This window comes from Motacilla alba, chromosome 1 (assembly GCF_015832195.1).
Source record: "Motacilla alba alba isolate MOTALB_02 chromosome 1, Motacilla_alba_V1.0_pri, whole genome shotgun sequence".
Lineage (NCBI taxonomy): Eukaryota > Metazoa > Chordata > Aves > Passeriformes > Motacillidae > Motacilla > Motacilla alba.
This window is the reverse complement of record NC_052016.1, coordinates 40431561-40456218: the sequence shown is the minus strand read 5'-3', so window position 1 is coordinate 40456218 and position 24658 is coordinate 40431561. Positions and strand designations below refer to the sequence as shown.

The 24658-nt window shown below is 38.7% G+C and overlaps 1 protein-coding gene across 6 annotated transcripts in view; it reads left to right on the top strand.

Annotated features, from left to right (window-relative positions):
- Positions 1-24658, top strand: part of TENM4 (teneurin transmembrane protein 4) — a 1547018-nt gene that overhangs the window by 889763 nt on the left and 632597 nt on the right. Inside the window, exon 1 of one of the 6 annotated variants that reach the window (XM_038158322.1) lies at positions 2612-2736. The exons of the other annotated variants lie outside the window; for them this stretch is intronic. The gene's annotated coding sequence lies outside the window, so the exon portion shown is untranslated. Of the gene's footprint in view, positions 1-2611; positions 2737-24658 lie in introns of those variants that run through there. 6 annotated transcript variants of the gene reach the window in all.

Below are 24658 nucleotides of genomic sequence, written 5' to 3'. Positions count from 1 at the left end.
GATAGGAAACTAGGAGTTGCTATTGTAAAGTATGACTGAAAGGACAAAGAAAGAGAGAGAAATGAAAAAAAAAAAAAAAAAAAAAAAAAAAGAAGAAGAAGAAGAAGAAGAAAAGCACAAAGAGAAAGATGAAAAATAAAAAAATTATGATTTTGGAGGTGAAAATGCCATTTTGAAAAATGGGGTAATTGATAAGATACAATTGCTATTCATTGGGATAATGATTTACTTTTCATCTTTACATAAGGCTTTCATTGGCAATAGGCAATGACTGACTCTCAGTGGCAGCATGGTTAGTGTCAGGGTTATGTCACCCTGGTTCACGGACCCCAGTCCAGAAATATTATTCACACTTCCCTAAAAAACAGGGAACTTAACTTCCCCTTAGTATTACTCACAATTGTAATAAGTTCTATGAAACAATGAAATTTATGAAATTCCACCAGTTTCCTCTTTAGAGGGACAAGGTCCTGAATAAAATAATGAAAATTGTGGCTGGGGAAAAAAATCTCATAGAATGATGGAATCATAGAATGATTTGGGTTGTAAGGGATTTAAAGACCATCTGTTTTCAATCCCCACCCCTGCCTGTTTTGAAACAAAAATTAGCCTTTTTTTCTTCCTGAAATTGCCATTTGCCCCTTTTGCGTACCACCCAGGCACTTCTCATGTAAATTTCAACTTCAGAAAAAGTAGAGATAGTAGTGTCTTCGTGGAAATAACAGACAGCAATGCTTAAATATCTTCCTGCAGCAGCCTCCTTGTTAGATGGTGGGAAATTTACTCAGTCTCTCTCCTGGTACATTATAACATGCTAAATGATCAGAGGTGAAGCCTAGGCAATTACATCCAGAAAAGGCTCGGGCACCAAATACCTTACACTGAATTTTAGTGGTGACATCCTTTGGAGCCATTCAGAAATCAAATCAAATGACATGTTGACACTGCACAGAGCAGAGTGGCACAGAGAGCCCTGACTTGGAAAAGTGCACTGAATTGGAGGTTTCTAGGACTGTTATAACACTGTGACCTACCACAGCAATAAGTTTTTTTCATACATACAGTGCAGCCAGGAATGCATCCATGTGACTCACAGGACCAGAGCAGGAACTGGAATGAGGGCTACTTGCTCCTGGCAGAGTTCTCATGTCCTTGAGCCACATGATTTACCTCTGGCCATCTGAAACTTCATTTCCTGCTATCATGTAGAGCTATAGAACCACAGAATTCCTGAGCTGGAAGGGACCCATGAGGATCATTGAATTCAGCTCCTGGCCCTGAAGAGGACACCCCCAGGAATCACACCGTGTGTTTTCCTCCTGCTTGTTGGTGTATTTTCAGCAGAGAGCTAGAGCACAGCCTAGTCCGTACTCAGGGCACCCTACAGATCTGTGAATTGTGTTTTCAACAAGAGAAGTCATTTAACTCAAGTCTCCCACTTGCTGAACCAGGCTGAAGTTGGACATCACCCGTGCTTATCTATTGGTCCACAGCAAAGAAATAACAGAGGTGTTAAAGTGTTGGAGACAGTTTTGGCATCAAATTTCAGTATCGTATTGGCCAAGGCCAGCAGTGATATGTCCAAGAGCCACGAGTTGAAATCTTACAGCAGACTTTCTTTTTGGCTCATGCAAGCCTCTTCTGGCCCAAAGTTTTGGATTTTATTATTATGGATTGAATTATGCCTGGCGTGGTTTGAGATTTTTTTTTTCCTGTAAGATTTTTAAGATAGATAGAAGCTTTGAAAAGCCAATAGCCAAAAAAATAGCAAAATAAGCCATTAATTTTTCTTTTAAAATTTATATTATCTGTGGTACTCTGTCTTATTATGCTGTTTATTTTTTTTACTTCAGTCCAAGTAGTTCCTGAGTGAAAGTACTGAATGATGCATAAAGCCCGAGGAATTCTGCTGGAAAGCAAGGGTTTATTCAGTGGGGGGAATATAGAGACAGAAGTTGGTCCTTCCATGTGTTGGATATGCTCCAGAATTATTGTTTGAAGGAGAATGTGTCACTCCCTTTAAACCTAAGGACACGGAGCTAGAGAAGTGCCTAAGTACGATGATGAGGCAAGCTCTGTTGCTGGAGACTGAGTAAACACAAAACCAAAGCAAAGCTCTGGGAGGGCATCTTAGAAAAATCCAGTGATTAAGAAAATGATTACCAAGAAAGAAGTACTGTCAATACATTAGTCTTGAAAGCTTGAAGAGAAAGGGAGATGGGAGAGGTGTTCCTCTTCTATCAAATGCATTAAAAGGGATTACTGTTGTGAACTGTGGCTGTAAACAGTCTTGTCCTCTAACACTTCTAAACACTTCTAAATGTGAAGACTTGTGGAAGCTAAAATGAAATGGCAGCAGGCTTGTTATTATTTAAATGAGTAAAAAGTTTTTGTAACACTGCCCTTAAAGAAGCATGGAATATAAAGGAACACATAGTGAAGACTTGCTCTGAGCTGGATTTGAGTGGGCAGCACTAATCTGTGTTTAAGGGCTGAGTAAGGGACTTTAACTGATCAACTCTGTCGCATGACTCTCAGGAGGCTGAAGCTGATCTCAGCTGGTTAATAGCCACACTAAAACTGGAGTGTGGGCCATTGTAAAATGCTCTTCATTCCTTACTTCTAGCAAGATAAATTATTCTTTTTTTCTTGATTTGCAAATGATTTTTGGTGGCAAGAAGTATCTGAGGCTGACAGAATGGAGACTTTCTTGCATCAAGACTCATCTGGCAGAAGGTGAGGGCAGGCTGACAAGGAAGTATAAGGGGAATAGGGAGTATTTTGAATCACTATTTGCAAAAGTAGTATAAAGAATAAGGCTTCTTGTAACAGAAAGTTATGGCCTCTGGGGAGAATTTTTTTGAGTGTGGTCCTATTTTACCCTGTTTGCCCTCACATGTTAACAGGGAGATACCATGTGAGATACCAAATTTCTTATGCTGGCTTTATGATAACAGAAAGTATTTCTTCATCTTGCCTCTTCTGAGAATATTTTTATAGAATTTAAATACTCCTAGAAAGAAGTATGCCTTTAATTAAGTCAGGATCTGGCCATGAGTTTGAAAATTGAATTTTAAAATATTGACATGCAACAGATGTAATTGAAGTGCTAACATATTTACATGGGGTTGAGGGTTCTAGTGTTGTCACGGTTTTCTGTAAGCACTACTTATACTAGGAACTGCATTTACAAAACAATTTGTTATTTTGACTTCTCAGACCAAAATAATTAATAAATGTCACTAGACCTTATGAGAGCCAAAGAGCTGTTCTGAAAATTGCCCTCTTCAGGTATCCACGTCTGACCTGTGAATGTCAAGCCATCCAAATTCATCAGTGTTTTGAAAATGTAACCTCCTGTAAAGCAAGTCATAGTCTTAAATTCCCACTTTTTATCACTCACTAAATTGCATCCTTTGTAGGAGAGGCAGGATGTAGCAAGACTAAAGCTAAACTCTTCCACACTCCTCAAACATGGTAAGAGAGAATTAAACTGAAATCAGTTGTTCGTTCATTGAACCACCAGGAAGGCATTCAGCCTTGGGGGACTTTTTTTCCCTGACTGTAGCCACACGAAATTTAAGTATCTTATCTAGTCAGAGGAGATAGAGAGAGAAATGTAACTCCATAGGACAGTATCTCATGTTGGACTGGTTGTCTGTATGTAGCTATCTCTCTCCATTAGCCAGTTTGGATTAGATTATTTCTCTGATAAGTATTTCTAAAGACTTTAGATGTGTTGACTTGAGATGCTGCTGAGGGAGTAACATAAACTACCAGGCATAAGATTTGCCTCTCCTAATTTCAGATATCTGCAGTGTAGGTAATATTATGTAAGCTGGTTGACTGGATCCCTCCAGAACGAGTCAAGAAAATCATTAGGTTTGTTTTAAGATTAAGTGATTCTGCTTCTGGAGATGTGTTTCCTCAACATGAAGTCAAAGAAGTACAAAATTAGCTCGTATTGTCTAACTCAGACTAAGATATCTACACATTGAGGAAGTCGGTGTTTAGGCAAATATTCCTCCTCTGGAGGCATATCTATATTCTCTAGATAACAAACTACAAGACCCTCTCTACTTTCAAATATGCAGAATTTAAATAACTTGCAAACTGTGCTTGTTTTGGTAGTTCAAGAAAGCTGTTACCCCTCAAGTATAGGCTTTATCATGGAATTTTAAATTCATGCTATTAGTTCAATAGATTGTGACATGTCCTCATACTTACAGCCTGTGCCTATACTGGAGTTCATGTAAGCACACAGTGCCCAATACACAAGCCTAGCTGTGGTTTAACATACAAATGATGTGAATTCTCCAGGTCACAAATTTGTAAAGTGCAATTTAACCAGGACATTATTTAGCAATGAGAAATATTTTGGACATGTGTAGCCAGTGTCTCAGAGACATTTCTTCACTGCTATCATACCAGTCTGAATGAGGAAAGAGTCGTGGTACATCTTGTACATGGCCCAGAGTACAAAACAGGGAAACAGTAGATGGTATCTTAATGCAAAATTGATTTTTCCTGCTACTGTCCCAAGCTCCAGAGGTAATGTCTAGAACAACTATTTAAATAAATAAATAAATAAATAAATGTCTTTAACATTTACATAAAATCATGTCTAGTTGTTCTGCTTGACAAAGTCACCAGGTAAACCAAAGCACTTGCTCTCACCGCCATAACAACGGTGAAAAGCCATAGGAATGCTGTTTTCAGTGTAGAAAACCACTTTGGGGTGAACTTTTGGCTCCACAAAAGCGGTCTAGCCATTGCTGAGGTCAATGGGGCCAAGTTTTCACCTTATTTATCTCTTTCACTGTCCCTGCAAGTGTAAGACCCTAAATAAGTATGTTAATTATTGTTTGCTTAGGGCTTTGGAGAGGCTGTGTACCTGCAAAGGGCTCATTAACAGCGGCAAACATCAGAGCTGTGTCTTCACTCCTCAGCCCTGGAAGCACAGCTGCTCTTCCTTCTCATCCATCAGCTGCAGTCTTTCCAGCATCATCTGGGTCATCTGGGTTGTTTAGCAGCTGTACTTCCATCTAATAAAATTCATGCTCCTGTGGCAGATATTTATCAGAATCCTCCTGCCATCCTTATTTCAGGCTTCAAATACATTTTAAGCTGGTTTTTCTTCTTAATGTTGTAATGGGAGAGAGGAATAAGATGAAAGTGAAATCACAAACTATGTAGAAAAGGGACACAAGCAAATAAATTTCTGTGGCAGGGAGTAATAATTATCGTAGTAAAATGTGGTTTTAAATGAACTTCTATTTTAAGTATTAGATCTGAGCATTAATATACTCCTCTGCAGCCACATTCCTGAATTCTGGAAGCAAGGCTGCTTGCAGGAGGTGCTCAGGAAGCCCTTAGCTGGAGCAAGGCTAGTGAGAGCTGTACAGTGGCACCTCCTTCTCTTTTGATACTACAAAGGGTCTCATTGGGTGTTTGAGTGAAAAGTGCTGGGTTGGAGATGACAGAGTAAAAGAGAAAGAGAGAAAGAGCTTGTTAAGCTCAAGGGAGTATATAAATTTATTATAAAGCTCTGGAACACTCAATAATTAATCCTGAGCAAAGTCTCCCTTTATATATATATTTTTTTTTCCTGTGGAAAGAACAACAAAACAAAGGCTTTGGAATTCCAGCCCCCCCCCCCCTCCCCCCCCCCCCAGTCACTAGAGCAAAAGGGTGTTTGTTTTAAACCTTGACATACATAAAATTATCTGCTATTCACTCTCATATCATAGAATGGATTGGGTTGGAGTGGACCCTACAGATCACCTATTTCCAAGTCCCCACCATGGCCAGAGACATCTTCCACTGTACCAGGTTGCTCAAACCCCATCCAACCTGGCCGTGAACACTTCTAGGGATGGGGCTGCCACAGCTTCTCTGGACAGCCTGTTCCATCACCGCACCACCCTCACATTAAGGAATTCTTCCTAATATCCAACCAGAACCTCCACTCTTTCTGTTTAAAGCCATTCCCCTTTATCCTATTACTCCATGCCTTTGTCAAAAGTCTGTCTCCTGCTCTCTTGCATATGTCCTGCTACTCCTTTGACACTTATCTCAAACCGTAATAAGAGACCAACTTGCCTCCTACTTTTAGTTTTCCCTCACACGGTGCTATGCAGGTTTTATTCAGGATTTCTGGAGCAATCCCAAACAATGCTTGTCCTTGTTTCCCCATGCAGTTCAGCCTCCTGCAGTGGCTCTCACTTTTAGCCACACATGCAGCAGGTGATGTCTGTATCGACCTTTTTTGCTGCTGAGCCACCTGGGTCGTCTTATTTTCTGTTCTCTGTCTTGAGCTTTCTCTATTTCATTTAACTACAGGGTGATAAGGCTGCAGGATGTGTCTTATTGTAGCTGCTCCCAAGGCAGATCCAGACAAGCCAATGTGGTTATGTGACACTGGGAAGTTCGTCAGCCGTGATGCTGCAGTGAGATACTGGAATTCAGTGTCCCTGGGCTGGCACTGGCTCCTCTTCTGCAGGTCCATGCTGCCTATCAGGAAATGCAGGCTAGGGAATTTAGTTGGTTTTGTAGAGATTTTTCTTGTGCTGAAATATAGCAACCCCTTCCCAGGAACCTCCTCTGAATTTTCCCCCTCTGATGGAACCCAATAACATGTTTGCAAACATGTATCTGCAGAAACAGTCGCTGATAGTTTAATTACACATACAGATAAAGTAGCAGCTCTGTGAAATGTCAGCGCTCCCTCCTGAAAATAAGCTTCTCTTAACATCGGTCATGTTTATCATCTCCCTCACACTAGAAAAATGCCCTGAACTGGGTCCCTCTTACGTTCAGCGATGAGAATAAAACATAACCCCTGACCTGAAAAAAAGACGATTTTTGCAGGCTGAATAACTAAAAGGCAAAAGAGTCAGAAATAAGCAGAAAAGGAATGTTTTCAAATGTCACGTTAGATTTACAATTCTGGTACTTCTCATTCTTGCTCAGTCTTTGTTGAATCTGCCTTCCTTTTGTTTGTCATGGGGTATGTTCTGTTGTGTGTACTCAGATGATCCAGGGTTTGGAGGGAAGGCTGAAATCCACGGAGTTATTTTAAGACACAAATTCATGACGATTAATGGAAAGGAGACCTGGGCTTCAGTTATTACTCAATTTTGCTCTCGAGATGGCCTTGTTGTATGACTGTGTCAATGTCATATTTGCTAAATAAAAGTTTCTACGTTTGAAGTGGTTTAAATACAATAATGCCCAAAGAAATTTAAAAAGACCAAAACAAAACAAAAAAATCCAAACCAGATTAAAATAGCATAAATAAAATGGAGTAAGTCAAAATAAATAAAATTAAATTAATATAAAATAAGATAAAATTAATACAGGACAGCCTATTATTGCTGCCCAACACTAAGAACAGGAGTTACCATTCTTCTCTTCCATCTCAAATTAGCTGGTATCAATACAAACATAATGATATTCAGTATCCCATTTGAGACAACGAAACAAATACCTTCTTATTTTACTCACACAGCATGAATTTCTACATAAAGTTTGCTAATACCTGAAGATTTTTTTTTTCCTCTTAGTGATGTTAGCACTGAATATAATCATTAACTTTATTTTCAGAAAATGGAAAAATAAGCTGGGGATAAGCTGATGCTTTGGTTCATTCAGAACTAAGCATAGCACAATGGTATTTATTATTATCTGAGATATCTCCATAGCTGATTTTTCTGGAAAATCCTGTGGTGTATTGATCCCGAGTTTGCTGGGTTTACACCCTTTCACTCACCTTCCCAACTATAAAACATCTCTAATGACTCTTAGAGTTATTTTTGTGAAGTGTTTAGTGTTATATACTTGGGTATTTAGTGATGAGAATCCCTAATAAAAAAAGGGGTAATAGGAACAGAACACAGGGCTTCAATTCAAATAATTTCAGAGAAAAAATAAAAAGTATTGCCATTGATTGCTTTGCAACTAATCCTTCAGGAAATATGTGCAGTTGAAAAAATGTAAATCTCTGAGTTGAAAATTCAACCTTATTAAATATGATTATGTCAGACTGAGAGTATTGGGGTTTTTTCTCACAGTGATAGCATGGCTAGCCCTGTAAAATGTGCAGAATTGATAAAAAAGTCTTTTCTACATCTTGCAATGTTGCAAGTAGCATCTTGACTCCACTAATTATTCAGAACAGAAAAATAAAGAATTGTCAAAAATAAGGATAGGCAGAGTAATGCGTAATGCTTGCTTTTACCAAGCTTTTTAGGGATTAGGGATTGTCATTTTAGTTGTGTCTTTTTCTGAGTACATTGACAATACTGAATAAATAATAAAATAATTACAAAGACCAAGCATCTAAAACATGAGGGAGAGCAGAAATAACGAGGAAAGAAAAGATGGGATTGTTTTGTAACTCAGTTAGATTTGTCATGTCATTGGAATTGTGATCTTTTAGTGGTTTCCTATATGCAAAGTGAAGTGTAAATCTTTGATTTAGGCCACCAAAGGATTATTTTCCTAGTCTGTGTGTTCAGCTGAGTGAATGAGCAAAATCGATGTGTGAATGCTTGTGAAATTCCATTTGTACCTAATGAGAGACAAGGTTCATCATGTTTGAGAAAGAGAAGAGGATGTAGACTCTAAAACACGATGGGTAAAAGGCAGAATTATGTTCTGCTCTGCTTCATACCCAGCCTTTGTCACTGCACGATCTGAGTGCTTTCCAGCAGAGCATTTAAGCACTATGACTAACAACTGTCACATCAAGAACTGTTCTCCCTATCACTTTTCCCATCACCACTCCCCTTGAAAAATAGGAGCACTTGATGTGCAGGAGACAGTTTTATTTTGGTGGGTTTGGGCAGAGGGTGTTATTTCTTTCTTTCTTTCTTTCTTTCTTTCTTTCTTTCTTTCTTTCTTTCTTTCTTTCTTTCTTTCTTTCTTTCTTTCTTTCTTTCTTTCTTTCTTTCTTTCTTTCTTTCTTTCTTTCTTTCTTTCTCTCTCTTATGCACAGCTAGCTCTCTGTTTAAGTTGGGAACAGATTATAAGGTCTGCAGTATTCCTGCAAAAGTTTTTTAAAACTCTCATACACTCAGTAGGTCCTAAAGTTAAAAGGTTTCTCTGTGAACTTTGAGAGAAAACGACCAATTTTGAGTCTTATCCAGGACTCTATGGAGCAGCGCTAACCACAGATTGAATCTCGGATGTGTTACAATCCTGAAAATCTTATTGGCAATGTTGTGCATGGGGTCTGAGGATGGGTCCAAGCTTTGACGTTCATACTCAGTCCTAAAGTCCCATACCAGTGAGGAGGAGTTTTGCTGCAGGAGGAACAGACCGAGGATTTCACAATTTGGCTTTGCTAATGATAACACTGATAGAAGTCAAAGGTTTGTAGATGTCAATTCTGTTATACTCTGTTCTCTGCAGATGATGGTGCTGATGTTGATTTGAATTACATTTGCATTCATGAATTTCTTTCTCATTTGAATGCTCAGATAACTGGGAGCAGGACCAGTACATCTGGGTTTTTGATTTTCCCTGAAAAATGGTTGCTGAGATTTGTGTTATTGATTTTTAAAAGAGACCTAAATATATTCAGTCAGACTGTAAAAGATAAAATCATCAATTCCAGTGATTTTTTAGCCTCCTTTTATTTAGAATTAACATCTTGAATTGGACATATTCCCCTCTAAGAGATGTCACCTGTTTGAATTTCACTTGGTTTCTCTCAGTTTCCTTTTGCAGATCTGTTAGATCTTTTCTACTGACCCCATTGTTGTTTGTGGACTGGTTTGAAAATCATTTAACTGTCTAAATTAAGAGTTGTTCAAAGATTTCACAGACAAGAGATTCACTGTAATGATTCTATGAAATTTCTGCTGTATTTAATTTTTTTTTTTAATTTGTACCTCCAAAGTGATGGCTTCATGTGAAGACCTGAGCCTTCAGATGTGTATGAAAGGAAATTTGAAAATATGACCCCAGAGCAGCCTTTTAGCATCCTGTTGATATTTTCAGGAGAGCGATCAATGATTTTAGAATAGTGAGAGTTTTAGAATATTCCAAATACTGCAGGTATTTGGATCAGTTATAAAGAGGAGGATGCAGCTTCCCCTCTTGTCTTCCAGGACTATCAGGAAGGTTTGGGAATGAGTAAGGCAGAAAGAGTAGGTGATGGTATTGGCACAGAAAAAGAGGCATGTGCTGGATGCAGGCAGGACCCCAGGGTGCATCCCATGGTTCTGGCCCTCCAACTCCTTCCAGGGTTTGTGACTTAACTCAGTATTACTGATAGCAGGTTTAAAATGTGCACAGTGAAGAATGGAAAACTTGACATAATTGACATACTGCATGATGAAGACTCAGGACTGGTAGAGGGAAGAAGGCTATATAGTGAACTGGCAGACAGTAAGCTAGAGAAGCACAGAATTATTTCTCGCTGGGCATTTTGGTTGGAGGAGGAAAGGTGGCTATACCAGCTGGCAGCTTTTTGTGATTTAGTCCCAGCTGGTTCTTCTAGTGAGGCTCCCAAAGAGGCTAGGAATCTGGCCCTGCTCACTCTAAACTGTTGTGAGTTGGCTGATATGCTCAAAGTCAGAAGAGGCTGTTCAAAAAGCAAAATTTTGGAGGCTAACACAGAAAATTTTAATAACTTCCAGGCTAAATCTCATGGCTTTGGCAGCTCAGCTCATCAGTTCTGGAGTTCTTGAGATTGGTATTCTTCCTGCCCTGGAAAAGCTTAAATACATACTGCTGTGCACTGAATAAAGCCCTACAAACATTATACCATGTATAGACTTAAAAAAGTCTGTGAGACTTTATAGAAATGATGTCTTGAAATATAATATCTTTAACAGAGGTGCCAGAAGTTCAAATGAGATAATTTATCTGTTTATATTGAGAGAAAATGGAAGAAAAAAAATGCATTTTAAATCATATTTTTCCACTATTTCAGTTGTTACACAGTCCCTGTTCATGGTAAGGGCATTGATCCTAGATGATCTTTAAGATCCCTTCCAACACAAACCATCTTAAGATTTTATGATTTTGTTATTATTTTTATGTAGAATTTTTCTTTCCATGGTTGTGTCCTATTCTTGTGATACCAAGGTAGTAGAATCAGGGCTCACTCTCCTTTGAAAAAGTAGTAACCATGTTTCATTGCCTGTGTGGTTACCACTCAACTAGCACCTTTCCAGCTTGTCTCCTGTCACTTCCATTTCACTTTTAGTCCCTCTTAGCTCTGTCCAAGCTGCTGCAAATAATCATCTGCAGGACCTAGTTGCTTTGCACTGATTTGAAGCACATTGTTCATGAGCCCACATAACCCTCCCTGGCAGCATCTCACTTCAGCTCATGTTATCTCATGTGTGCTGTCTGTTCCATCTTGTTTCACTCTCATCTCAGACCAAGCTTCAAGCATCGCATCTCCCTCTCCTCTTTCATTTGTTTGCTTTCAGGCTTGTTGCTCCTCAGGAGCAATCACCCTCCCTCTTAGCAATCCTCCCACAGACACCGTTGATGTGGTAATAATTCACTAGTGCAAAAGGTGACCATATTTTATTATAATATATATTGTATCTATTATGTATCATATTATTAATGACAAGAAACAAAAATCAAAATGTGCAATTATGTACTTTAATATTATATATGTTTTAAATTTAAGATTAAAAAATTATAAGGATGACAGAATAATTAAGTCAAACCTGTGATCTCTCATTTCTCTTACCCTTTCCCATTTCTCCAAGAACCACTCAGCCCTGCTCCTTCATGGCAAGGCAGAACTCTGTATAAGAGCAATACCAGTATGCATGGGGGAGATGCTGCAGGAGGACAATCAAAAACACAGTGTCAAGCCTTAAGCTCTAGAATTTGGAAACTGATCTGTAAGGACACTCCTTTTTACATCCTACGATGTTCTGAGAGTGCCTTCTCACTTAAAGCGCCCAGATTCCTGTTGAATAAGAGTCATTGCTTGTCCATCTGTTTGCTTTTTTTTTAATTAGTAAGACTGACAAGAAGCTGCCTGCCACATTTTTTGTTTAATTCATTCTATTTATCATGGGTTGGCTGCAAAGCAACTCCCTGCTTCAGTCAGATGGAGAGACCAGGCAGATGGGACATCTTTCAAGTCATTTTTACATGTGTCTGTGAGTATATGTGGTCAGAATAACCTTCACTGTGTCACTTTTATTTAAACACTTTTTTTTTCCACCTTTGACTGTAATATATTGAAAATAATACAACTTAAAATATTCCACAAATACAAACGCATTTTCGTAGCCTTGATGCCTTTTAAATATGTCATCAAAGTTTATTTTGCTAGCAATAAAACCATAAAATGTGATAATTTATGGAAGCAGCAGTGTCAGTGTATGAAATTAAGGAATATGTGGTGAATGGTATCAACAAGAGAACCAAGTTGTAGCAAACATCCCAATTTTTATTATTTGGAACCCTGTCAGGCTGTGCCCTAAGGCTCTGACACAGCAGCTGTAGCTACTTAGTAATGCTGAGAATGGCCAGTCTGCCCAGAGGCTTTCGTTTTAGATTCCCCTCTATTGGTAGATTTTTTTCCCTTTATGCAAGACATTTGTTGCAATGAAGTTTTCCACTTGACTCTACCTAGTTTTTTGTCCTTGGTGAGGAGCACAGGGGGGTTTGCAATTGTGATCTTTCCCCATCCTCCTTTAGTGACAGCCTAGACTTATTCAAATTACACAGTCCTTCCAGGCTGCTGACAGAAGCAGAAGGATCCTTTGGATACCTAAGAAATACATGAATGTGATGTTGTAGGCATGTACACATCTACTCACAGTGCCACAGCGGGTCTGTACATACGCATTCTATTAAAAGGAATAAACACAGTAATTACTTGTAAAATACATGGTAGGGATTGCAGCAGAGCACCTTTTCCATTCAGAGCCAACTGTGAAAGAATGCAAACCCAAATCACTTTATTTGGCTGAGCAGAAAGCTGATAGGTCATCATTTTTTTTTCAACTGCAGATATAGGTAAAAGTCACCAAGATAAAGATTGCATTATCTTGAGTTGCTGAGAAGAATGTCGTTGCAGCTGACCTGGAAATCCCAGGGTGATTTGTCCACTGGAAAGTCAAAATCTTTTGTGCTCTTTTCACCTTGTAAAATAATACAGTATTTCACTTATGTGTGGTGGCTTATGGATAAAAGAAGGGAAAAAAAAAAAAAAAGCATTAGCATATCTCTTCATTCTTAAAAGTGTTTTCAGTGGATCTATCCAAAGCCTGTTTGCAGTATTTGAAACTCCTATAGCAGGTTCTACATACAGAATGTCAGTCTTTTTTTTGCTATGCTGTTCTTAAAAGATATTCATCACTGTCAAATTTAGTTTAAACAAATCAAAACAAGGAAACAAAAATCTAATCAAATGAATTACTGAGGATAAGCTAAAGTAGATAAGGACTTTTTGCATAGAATACCTATTATGCCACATCAAAATAATTTATTCATACTTAGAAAAAGGGATCATACCTTACTACTTGTGAAACTTGGTTTTTTAACAATGGATGAATGGAGTAACAGATTATTATAATATTATAATATTACTAATAGATACAGGTAAAAAAAAAAGAAGTAAAAGATTAAGTTATATGTGTACACATATATATTTATACACTTGTGTGTACACATACACATATGCATACACTAGATAAATATTTATTTGTTTTTTGTCTTCCAAACAAATAGTGGAGGAAACAAAGAGTTGTACTTGAAATATTTCTGATAATATTTAAAACTCCTTTACTGCTAACATCCAAAATTGTTGAGGGTAGCTATGATGTTTGAAGAAACTTTTAGTTACGTTTACATTGAGTCAAGGGCTTTGCAGGTTCTCACATCATCCCATCTGTGGGGAGTCTGCAGTGGGGCACAAGCAGCTGGGAGGAGACCCAGCTGGGGCAGCTGACTCCAGCTAGCTAAAGAGATAGGATGATGGCTTTCCCAGGGAAGTGATGGAGTCATCTTCCCTGAGGGGACTTAAAAGACCTTTAGATGTGGCACTTAGGGACATGGTTTAGTGGTGGGCTTGGCAGTGCTGGGTTAACTATTGGACTCAGCGATCTGACAAGTCCTTTTCAACCTAACAATTATATGATTCTAAACCTGGATTTGTTTGGGGTACCTCGGCCTGTAAGTATAATGGTATTATAAAACTGACATGACCTTTTTGCTTTCAAAAGTTCATTCTGTAAATGTAGCTTGAGATGCACTTTCTTCAAGACTACAAAAACAAGCTGAATGTAGGCAGATACTTGTCATATTTCTAATCACCACTTTTTAGAGATTAAATATGAAAATTGTATTATTTGAAAATGTGTTATCTGCTACGGTTAAACAATACATTTTCAAGATGTACTAATCTTTGTCGATGCTAAATGGATGATGATTAAAAAAAGTCATCATCAACACATCAGGCAGTTTTCTGGATAGATGTGTTTTTCTAGTGTGGGCTGAATCATTAAGTATAAACCATTCTGTATCCAAGGAGAAGAAAAAGGATGGGAATTATAATTTTTACAGATGCAAAGCAGTTGTGAATGAGAATCCATATGATCCTCTGCCCTCACTTTCCAGCGAGGCAGTGTGGAGACATGGGGCAGTAATCTACCATGTGGGGAGTGGGAGGACTGAGCATCTCTTCCCTAAGCCTATGGGACATGGGAGAACTCCAGCCAAGGCACCAGGACAGGCAACTGCTGCTGCACACAGACAACAAAGGTGGGGTTAGAACGAGGCACAAGCCCCTTGGCTTTTGCCCAGTGCAGAAGTCTCTCACCCATTACAGGAGAATCAGGGGCAGATCAGGATCAGCTAGTTTTTTGGACTATTACTGATTGAGTCTGGAGGTCTGGGGTCAAGGACTTGGAGAAAACCTACTTTAGTGCTGGGGAATGGATGGGCTGCCAGAGCTTCAGCAGCAGGAAGGACACGCTCAGTACCTTCCAACTATGTCCTTCAGTGACCTAGCTGTCCACAGGGGACCTCACACTCTGGTAGATCTCTCCTTCAATTTTGTGTTATCCAATAGCACAGCACTGACTCAGTAACTTTTGTGTCAATTTAACAACCTTTGCCTCTGTGTGTTTTGCTTTTCAAATGAATGTGCTGTAGCTCAAACTTGAATTAAAGAGTTTAACTGATGGAGGACTACCATGAAATCTAGACACAGTCTTTGAGGACCACATCATGCTACTGTTTCAGGATGAATTTGGAAGTTTTTGCTTCCAAACATGGGCTGGTACTTTTTTTTTTCTGTTTTATTTGTTATAAATAAGTTCTTTACAACTACCTGAAAGGAGGTTCAAGCAAGATGGGTATCAGTTTCTTCTTCCAATAAACAAGCAATAGGACAAGAGGAAAAGTCCTTAATTTGTACCAGGAAATGTTTAGGTTGGATATTAGGGAAAACTTCTTCACCAAAAGGTTTCTCAAGGACTGGAACAAGTCTGCCCAGGGAATTTGTTAAGTCACCAGCCCTGGTGGTCATTTAAATGATATGTATGTGCGGCACCTGGAGACATGTCTTAGAGGGTGCTTGGCACTTGGCAGGGATGGGCTAACGAGTGGACTTGGTCATCTTAAAGGTCTTTTCCAACTTAACTGTTTCTAGGATTCTGTGAGATTAAAGATCATCTTGCAGTCAGAAAGCTCTTCCTTCTTTCAATGCATATACCTATGGCCATGTCAGCTCTGCAACATCTACCAGTATACTAAACAGATTGGGAAACTCTGATTCCCCTTAAAGGCATATTTCTCTATCCTAGGTTATCCATTTAAGATAATTCCCAAAATCTTGTTTTAATTAATGTCTTTTTTGTACATTTATTGGAACTGTGATTACTGGGAACAGTCCAGGGGATAAAAAGCTCATAAGTCCTATCAACTTAATGACTAAGCATACAAAGATTTTATTTGCATTCTTTCTTATAGCAACTCATAGTTGGTACTATTTTTTTTCCAGTTGGTTATCCACAGAGATGCTTTAGATCTTGCTGGCCATAGCCTCTCCCTGCCTTTTAAGTATGGTCTATATCTCTGGTTTCCATGTGCAAGGATTTTGTGTTAGTCTGAATTAAAATGCACTTTTTATTAAATGAATAGCTCTTAACAAAATATTGACAAGGGTCAGGATACCTGAGATACTCCCTATCTCCTAGTCTGCTGAATTTTATCCCTATTGAAACTGAGTGGGGGATGAGATTTAATGGGTTTTAGTAACTGCTTAAATTTATTTCATTATGTTCAAATGAATGCTAAACTTCATTTCTTCTCCCAAAGATGATGTAATCAGGCTATCGAGTCTACACCTTGGTTTGATGGTAGATAGCCTTGAGTATTGTTAATACAAATAGTTTAATATCACTCTAGCCACAACCAACCTTATAAAAAAAAATGTTTGCTGGCTATAATGTCAGAAAAACAAAATAAGCTGGCCTCCTTATTGACAATTTGGAGGGGAAAAAAAACAACACAAGAAGACTTGCAGCTTGCCATAAATTTCTCATTTGTACTGTCTGAATGTTGCATTTCTTTTCCCATACACAAAAGTGTAAGTGTGATCTGTTAAAACTTCACTCAAATTTCCCTTGAAACATATTTATCTTTTGGGAAGGCTTTTATTCACAATAAAAATGTTATCCAGAGGAAACATAGTTACATACATTCAACAAATTTACAAGGTGATATGGTTAACATAGATTTTACTACCAGAGGTCTTGCCGAGGTCCATACATTTTCTCCCTGACTGTGTGATTTCCTCTTTTCAGCATGTTCCAGTCCATTCTTCCTTCTGGTCTCTCTGTAGCTCATTTCTGATGCTGTTGGGCTGCTGTGGAAGCTCCCATTTTAGGCAATATAAAGCCTGTCACAAGCCATGTGCTCAGTACTTTCCTGCTCTGTGGAGTGGCTGTTCATGCTGGAACCTGAGTCTAGAGGGATGTCAGGGTTTTTTCTCCTCAGTACATCCCAGTTTCTGCATAGCTAGGGTTTTCAGAAGAAAATCCCATCTTTGCTCACTCTGCAGCCAGTCCTTGCCTTCAGGCACAGAAGAACCTACTTAGGATGATGCACCATTTTCCAGAAGACTGGGATAGACACTATGGCTGGTCATCATTTTCAGTCTTGTCCTACCTGTTGTGTGGCAGGTTTCACCACCATATGCAGGACTTTTTCTGGGAGTCCTTGGAGAGTGTAGATGCTGTGATGGATCCAGTAGGACATGTAGGTAGTATAGAGTGAGGTTAAGGACTTTCCAGTTTTGGAGAATTACACCTGGAGGAGACCACACCAGGTTTAGAGCAAAGAGGATGCATGGTGTGTCCCTGGTGTAAACATTGCAACAAATCTGTATTTTTTGGCTGACATGAAACAGAGAGAATTCTACAGCAGCTCTGCTAACTTGGCGTGGGGTCCATTACCTTTTCAGACTCTAATTGCTGAATCATCACTCCTTGCCTGGGGACTGCTTCCATGCAAACCAAACAGATGGACTGCTTTGGGATCCATCTGGAGACAGCTATCTCTTTTTTTCCTGTAGAACATTGTCTGAAAAATCTTGCAATTTATTTTTCAGTTCTCACTTACTGCTTTTTCATGCCTGACCATTTTTCTCTTCCTCATGCATTCAGCTTCACATCTGGAAAGAGCTGCCTGACACACACAATATCCAGCACCTCAACAAAAATAAATGGAAGGCCAACTGCTAAAAGGGGGAGGATGCATACAAAATGAGCTCAGCATATTTTATATTGTAATTAAAGCTATTAAAGTACTTCTGAATCCAACACCAAAATTCCATATCATTTGTAGCAGCTTCAGAGACAGAAAAAAATTTGAGGCTTTACTTACAGATGCCAGGAAACAGCATCTTCTCAAGGCCATAAATGCCTTTTTGCCATCAACATGATTTCCCTGCTCTCAGTGTTTTTCTGAATTATATAAACAAGGATCAATGCTAAGAAAAGTTGCATACCTTTAGTAGTCATTGACTCCCATTGAACCAAAAGCCCTCGGGTCATTGCAGGATCTGGTTATTCACTGATCATTAAACTGATAACAACTGTCTCTTCTTAGAACTGGTGATTTTTCTTGTAGTGCTAACCCTCCAGACAAAAAAACCAAAACTAACAACAACAACAAAACAAACAGCAAAAAACACCAAAAACTCAAACGAAGGAAAAATAATTAATCTCAATGGAAAGAAATATTGAACTAGATTTCCTTCCTGTGAGTCCTCATTATTCATAATTTAAATATTTGGATAGGAGTACATAAACAATGAATAATAGGAAGGCAAAAGATGAGAACTGTTGCAGCACTTTTTCACTGAACAGGTCAGAAGATTAGATACTGTGCATCTTACCATTCAATAGATATTAAATTCAACTCCATGCATGAAATACAGACTTTCCATTTATGAACAATAAGACACAAACCTCTAAGTCATCCCTCTTTTTTTTTGCTGAGTCCAGTGGTAGGGTGTCATCCCTGGTAGGTCCTAGTCACATGGTTTTGCTCTGAAGATTTGATGGGGAAAGAAATGGGGGACAGGTCTCTGTTTTTGAAAACCTCTTGTCTTGGACAGATTCAGGTCAGAGGGCTTTGACTGGCAACAACGATAAAAAACCTTACAGAATCAACTGAAAATTTCTCAAGGCCTTATCCAGGTTCATCTCCCGGGACTAGGAAATCTCAATTTTCAGTCTTCTCAACTCCTAATAGATCTTTCATAAGAAAAGTTAGTTGAAACTATAAAACCCATATTCTGTTTATTGGATTGTTCCACCCATTTTCATCATTTGCCTCTTATAAATTCTGATATTTTAGAAATGTTCACTTATATTTTTTTTCCATTCTAATTTCATCTTATTTATTCTCTGTGCAGTGGCCAAATACTCCTTTTCTTATTTTTCACACATTTTGAACATTTGCTATTGATCAGCACATCTTTGTCCTTCATCAAGCAAAACTGAAAATCTCCCATAAAATTCACCAAGACCCAACTTAATGCCTTAATCATCACTTTCCCTAGTTATTCAGAGGCTGTTTCCTCACAGATCAGTCCTCCTACTTCTTTAATTGTTTAAGCTAATACCTCTGAAGTGCCTCCAGTTCTGTGCGATTCTGAGGAGTTTCCACACAGCACCTTTGCAGAGGTTGTGTCACCAGCCCTAGGCACAAAGAAGAGGTTGTAACCACCTTTTGCAGAAACATGGTGGTGATTCCTCTCATGCACTCTGGAATAACGTCTTGTTGCGGTGGAGAGTTGGGTTTTGTTTGATTTTTTCCCCCCCCTTATTAATCAATCATAAATTTATGTTTAATTTACAGGCTAGAAATGAGCAAAAGACACAAGCACATTTTCAGCAGCAGTAACCTGCCACCTAAGGTGACGATATTTCATTTCATTCTTAGTTGTTTTGCTTCAAGCTGTCACTTGAGCTGCGGGATTAGAACTCCAGGTTGCCCTCAGCTTTCTGGTCATCATTTTGAGAACCTGGCTGAAACACTTCATAGGGTGAAGATCACCACTTTCTACCCCGTGGTGATACTTGTATCTGCTTGTCTGGTTTTTCATAAATATTTGACCCACTATTTGACCTAGGTGACTAGTACGGATCATGTCTGAAATAAATACTTCACAAATTTTAAGGCCAGAAGGGAACGCTATGCTCATCTAACCTGGCATCCTACAAGCAAAAGGCCATGGAGTTTGACAGGTAGCTTCCATCTTCCAGTTTGGCTGTAATATGTATTTTAGAAAGTCTTGTATCAGAGATTTGCAGTCATAGGAATTCTGCCTTATCTCCAGTTAAGTTATCCCAATGACTAATTGCCCTAACTGTCCCCCCCAAAAAAATTAAAATTAAAAAATTATGCAGCATATCTAGAGTAAATTAATTCAGCTTTAGAGTCTGGTCATTAGATCTTCTTGTTACTTGATCTATTAGATTGCTATAATAAATCTCTTACCCGTGTAAGCAACTGCACTTGCAAAAAAATTACAAACTCAGAAGCTTAGATATATTGTCTGCAGATGTTTGTTAAGGAAGAAAAAGAAGATTTAAACTGAGGGCAAAAAAGTAACTATTAACTTGCTGATCTGTTTGTGGAGAATGCATTTTCCCTATAAGATTATTGTATATAAGAATATATATATATGTATGTATATATATGTTCCCTATAAGACTATAAAAGATTGGATCAATTGCTTATCATAAATAATTGGAGAAGGCTGACTAATGGAACAAATTGCCTTTGGCATTTCCATCTTCCTACTCCTTTTGGAAGATACTACTTCAGAACTTTGGGGGGCTATTTAGGGTGCTTTGTTGCTTTGGTTTCTTTTTTTTTCCCTCAGATATAATTTGATTCCATGATGACTGTCCAGTGAAAGTGATTTTGTTCTGAAAAGAAACTGTGAAAGATAAAAAGAAAACAAATGTTAATTTCTGTTCACATAAACTAATGGCATCCATGATAAGTAAATTGGAATAGAAAGTAATTCATAAGTACAGCAGGGTCTGGTTTTCTGTCACTGTAAAATGTAATTAAAACGGAGCTTCCATAGATATCAATCTGGAGTAATCAGAATGTTCCATCTGTTACTGCATCCATCTTGACTGGTTCCAGAGCTGTGGTATCTAGCTTCTTGCAAGACAACTGTTTCTTGACTAAAGCAAGCTGCCCAAGCAGTGGCCATTTCAGTTCAAATGCAGGTTACACAAAAAATTATCATTTACCTTGAGATGGATTGTCAGGATATTTCCGGCACTAAATGGGTTGAGTTTGTGCTGAGTTTGATTTCTCACAGTATACAGTTTCATAGTTTCTTCAAACTCTGCAAAGTTTTGGCACACAGCAGAACTTTCAGCCTCCAAACTCCATGCCAGCATCCTGTGCATGGTCTGCCAAAAGGCAAATGATTGCTTGAAGACCAGCAAAGTGATGCAGATGCTGATCCAACTTTGTGATTCCTTTGTGCAGGAGGGAGGATTGCTTTGGGTTCTCATCTGTAGTAGCTCAAACACATGCCTTACAGCCCTGGGTGGAAACATAAATATGTGCTCCACTAATCAGAATGCCTAATTAGTTATGAGCCTCCATCCATTTGTGCACTGGGCAAAGAGGGAAAGAGTGAGCAGCCTGTCCTTAAGACCCCAGCATAGCACTTAAAATAGGAGGATACAAACCCATCAGGAACTCAGGGACAGGCTGAGCATTGCTGGAGAGGCTGGTGGCACAGAAGCCATCAAGATCATTTAAAGAACATAAAGACTCAGCTCTGGTGCTATAATAAGATTAGGTGTCTGTAGTTTAGAAATACCTGCAGTGAATCATTAACAATCCTTAGATAAAGCAGTGTTAATTTGATCCCATCATGTTTGCCACCTTTCACCAGACCATGCAATTATCATGGGATGAAGCACCTGGAAAGAGTCTTTTATGTGAAAATTCTTAATGTGTGGGATTTAAACCAAATGGATTATAAGCCTTTATTAGCATCCCACCTGTAAATCCTGATAACTTTCCTTTCTGTGAGTTTCCAGTGTAATATTTGCACACCCTGATTATAAATTTTGAGGAAATAGCTTATAACTGTGGTTAAAATGGAGCATTAAAGCAGTTAAACAGTCTCCTTATTAGCATTAGAACTATAGACAAAACATATTATACTAGGCTAATAAATTTATTTTTTATGTAATGGAAATGCCATCAAAGCATAGTTAATCTGAATTGAATTAGATTATAATTGGGGCTCTTGTGCACAAGGAATGAAAATGATTCTTTATTGTTGCAAACTGACAATGCAGCATTTGTTACTCCCTCTTCACTGGCCTTCCAAGTGGCAGCTGTAATATAAGAGTGCTCATCTCGTGAGTTGTGCATACAATATTACTGTGTTTCTGAGCATGGAGCTCAGCAGTAAGACAGAGGAAAATGGATTGCTCTGGATGCAATTCATCACACCTTAACCCCACTCATTTAGAGGTAGATGTATTTGAGAAACAGACTTGTGCATAAGCACGCTTGCTTTTTGTCCTCACTTCTGGCTGCATGTTCTAGTGTGAGCGGTGTGAACCTGAGTTCTCAGGACTCAGAGGAAGACTTAAAATCCTCTTTTACAATGTTAAAGAAAACAAAAAGTTATGGCAGCCACATGAAGTCCTGCGTAACCCTATCACAGCCTTTTTGTACACAAAGTGTATGAGAAAGAGAAGAACAACAGTTTTAGCAGGGACTGTTGCAACAGGACACGGTCTAAAGGCTTTTGTCTACAAGAGGGTATATTTAGATTAGATCTAAAGTAGACATTTTTTATAAAGAAGGCGGTAGTGCACTGGCACAGGTTACTCAGAGAGGTAGATGTCCCATCCCTGGAAAAATTCAAAGTCAGGCTGGAGGAGCAACCTGATCTAGTTGAAGATTTCCCTACTCATTGCAGAGGGCTTGGACTAGATTTCCTTTAAAGGTCCAACGGTTTTCAGGCTGAGTGTCAAATATTCTATCCCAAGGTTTAACCATATACATCCACTTACTGTCTGCTCACTCAAAAAGCTGGAGTAATTCCCCCAAGAATTTATATGTGAAATTTACATCTCTAGTGAACACGGCAGGATAAAGGGACACTCATGTCAGGACTTCTGTGTCTTTCCATCACCTGCGGGACATCAGGAAATATTTACACACAATTATAACGTTCACAGATCTACTCTTACACTGCTGCACCGGTAGGTTCACTGGAGAGAGGGGATGCAGTGAGGGCAGGGATGGGCAGCGCTTTGCTAAGAAGGAATTTTTTGAGTGCCTCTGTGGTGAGGACAAGTACGGGTGCGTGCTATCAGCCACATGGCCCAAAGTCCTGTGTGCACTCTGGTCTCTGCTTTAGGAAGAGAACTGGTGGCAGCAGCAAGAGGAAACCCAAAGCAAAGAGCAAAAAGGGTAGATGTCCCCATTCAGAAACAAGCACGCCTACCACAATGTCATTTAAGGACATCATCAAGGAAACAGTGTTAGGATTGCTATGCACTTACCCTGTCACTAATATAACTCTTCCTCTAGTGTGGGTATGAGGTCTGGGAAAAGAGGAGAGCTGCAAGAGTGATTGTCTTTTTTCCTTCTTTTCTTTTATTCTTGTTTCCCTATGCTAAACCAAAACAAATGAGCAAAATGCACTTCACCCACTCATAAAACCAATCAGTGCTGTAAACAAAGAGAAAGCAGGATATTAATAAAATACAACTCAGTTGAGAGCAAAGGGAGCATCCTCTGTAAGTCTGTCTGATTTGTGTCATCTATCCCAAATTTACAATGTGGTAATTTCTTGTTGCTTATAAACCATTAAAATTTGCAGCACAGTAAGCAGCTAATGTAATTTTGCCTGCAAGTGGTATAATATCTTGGATCCGCAGGGAGACCAGCATACTCGCGTCTTATCATTGCCTTCTGTGGTAGGTAAAAGTGCCCAGTGCTACTGGGCTTAGGCCCAGTGTGAGTTAGTTGAAGTTCATTACTGACAACCCGGGGCTCAGTTCCACTTATCTGCAAGTTCTCATTTAGCTTGAATCATCACAGTATCAGAGCATCTTCCAGAAAAACACGTTAAACAATCAGATTAGTACCCAGCACATCTGGTTTTATCTCTCTTTTCTCTTTGTCTCCCTAACAGCAGCACAGGGCAAGGAGGCTCTTTACAGAGGAAGATGACATTGCTACTCAAAGAGAAAATACATCCCAAGCCAGCCTGGACAAATGTTATCAGTGTTTCAAAGTCAAACACTGAAAAACATAGCAAATCCAAAATTAAGGTTTCCTATGAAGTGTTTATTATCTCTTATTTAGTATTCATTAAATTTACAGGTTTTGTTGGTAGGGATTTTTTTGACTCTTTATTTCATGCAGCACAATAGATGGAGAGTGATTAGTTTTTTTTATCTATATTGTTTTAATTTTTATATGTGCATATAATTATCAAAAACATATTATGCGTGTGTATATAATTTTCACCTTTTTGCGGCTAATAGACTACAAGCAAAGAATTTGATTTACCTATGTTCCTTTTAGAGGTGTTCAGCAATTCCCTTCGTCCTTGAGGAAAGTTAATTAACTGATATTTATATCTTTTGGTAAGGTAACGGAGAGGCATTAGCTCCCATTTTCCCTTACAGGGCTGGTGTTTCAAAGCATAATACCATATAATAGGGTTCATCCTTTCTACTTTTGTCAGTCCCTGTTTGCTCTTGCCATAACCAAACCCAGTCCTCTTTCAGTTTTCTACTTTATTTTGTCCCAGTTTGGCTTTTTCCCATTTTGCATTTTGGCCTTACAGCTTTGATGGTGTCATGTGGTCAAGATCAACTTAGTTCCTGGCTCCAACCTGGAGTAAATGGGGATAATTATTACAACAGAAAGTCTGGCTTTACCCTGCAGCCCCGTTTTGGAAACACTTAGTCAAATTATCCCATGTCATGTTGAAAACCTACAAAGGAACAAAAACTGGGATATTACAGAAAAAGTGAGATTAAAATAAGGGTGAAATTCTTCCTTTTCTCACTAAGAACAAAAGAAGTTACATGGACTTTAACTGAAGCAGAATGGATCAGTGGAAAACTGTACCATGAAAATC